Source organism: Apteryx rowi, unplaced genomic scaffold (assembly GCF_003343035.1).
Source record: "Apteryx rowi isolate R43461 unplaced genomic scaffold, aptRow1 scaffold_1554, whole genome shotgun sequence".
Classification (NCBI taxonomy): domain Eukaryota; kingdom Metazoa; phylum Chordata; class Aves; order Apterygiformes; family Apterygidae; genus Apteryx; species Apteryx rowi.
In genome coordinates this window covers 24,562-26,425 of record NW_020447813.1, presented here as the reverse complement: position 1 = coordinate 26,425, position 1,864 = coordinate 24,562, and the positions used below count along the sequence as shown (strand labels likewise).

The following is a 1,864-nucleotide window of genomic DNA, read 5'->3' as shown; positions in this document are numbered from 1 at the left end:
ACTCCAGCTGCTCACAGGCACCTCCAGTGAAGTTGATGAAACTCACTATTTCAGTCTCAAATCTCTTCATTTATTTAGTTATTTCTTTTTTAAACCAAAAAACACATCTAACAGAAGGAAGCCCAAGGAAAACATAGGCAATAAATACTGACATTTTTCCCTCCACCTTTGCATTTGGTTTTAGACATAAAAGGAAAGGAGCAGATGACTCCACAAATAGGATGCCTCAAAAATGCAAGGGCGGGGGGCAGAAGGAGATGCTGGGTTTCAAGCAGTGAAACAGAGGTTCTCCACAGACTCTGTTGTCCCCCCAGACCCTGGCTCTGAGTGTAGCGGGTGGCTCTTTTACAGAGAGTAAAACGGGAAGCTCAGTAGTAGGCAACACTTCATATTTGCATTGGCATTTTAACTTGGGGCTCAGGTTAGTCCTAGACCCCAAATGCTCTGTCTTGCTCTCTGCCTCCTGTCTGGCAGAAGGAAATCTCTGAAATGGGTTTATCTGGAAGATTTTCTGAAATTGAACCACTGGCTGTAATTATGTGAGCAAAAGCTCAAGCCCAGTCACCTACAACAATATCACTGTAGCCTCACTGAATCAGAGGTGACAGTCCCAGCTTCCCATTTGCTGGGTAAGTTCCAACACTCAAAATCTTGTGTTCTTAGTCTGCTGGATGTCACCTAAAATTGTGCTTCTCCCGAATGTGCTTTCTTAGAGGAACCTGCAAAGCTGCTGAGAGCTTACAGACAAGCAGCTTCTCTGCTCACCACAGAGATAACCCTCTGTTGAACCCTTTTATCAGGCTTTGGTTGGTGCAAAGGATTTGCTGTATTCAGGCCCCWCGTAGCCAAAAATGGAGCTACCATATGCGATAGTGACTATGGCAGTGTGAGATATACAGGTGAAGAAGGCTTCATATGGCTTTCCCAGAGGGTATTCTCAGGACAGTGCATCTAGTGCAGGCATAAGACACAGAGGTCAGTGTGAAGGAGCTCAGCAACACAGCAGAGGAGAGAGCAAAGCTCATGTYTGAAGGTAGCTGGTGCCCATGCAGGTTGCTCTCATCAAAGGGATGAGGCCACAGAAGAAAGAGTCTCTTTATTGGGGACATGGTATATAAGATGGTGGGGCTGAGCAAGGACAAAGGTACCATCACCCAATGGGTAAAGATGAGCATAGAGCACAACCAGGGCTTCGTAAAGATGGTCCAGTGCAACGGGTTGCAAATGGCCCCGCAGCAGTCGAAAGACATCACAACAAGCAGGTTGAACTCAGCTGTGCCCAGGAAGATGGAAAGGAAGGTCTGGAACCAGCAAGCAGCCATGGGATGGTCTTAATCTCCAAGATGAGGCCAACAAACCCTTTAGGGGCAAAGGGAAACAAATATCTAAGAAGGAGAAGCTGCTGGGGAAGAGATATGCTAGGGGTGGAACTGGCTGAGCCAAATGATGGATATCACGACCATATTCCCCAAGGCAGTGAGCAGATAAATCACCCACGGCAGTGTCAAGAAGAGGATTTACATTTGAGGAGTGACTGAAAAGGCCTTGAGGAAGAATTTGCTAGCTATGGTATGGTTGGGAGGATCCATTTCAGAACCCAGTCAATTGAAGGTGTGACCAGACTAACTAATGTCACGCATGGTGAAATTCGTCTTGCTACCTTCATCAACTTTCCCTTCACTTTTCCTAGTCCTACTCTTCTTTCTTGAGGTGGAAGACCAGAACTGCACAAGGGATTCTCATTTTCTCTTTGTTTATATCCAATGCCATGAAATAAATGTTGATTTATCCCACCTATCTTTAGACACAGTAAATAACTCGCCTGCCTCACTTGCTTGCAGAGGTAGCCCGGACTGCTAGCTAA

At 46.0% G+C, this 1,864-nt stretch overlaps 1 pseudogene; it reads right to left on the bottom strand.

Annotated features, from left to right (window-relative positions):
* The window catches only part of LOC112962819, a 2,728-nt pseudogene extending 1,406 nt beyond the window's left edge, over positions 1–1,322 (bottom strand).
* Between the last annotated feature and the right edge of the window lie 542 nt (positions 1,323–1,864).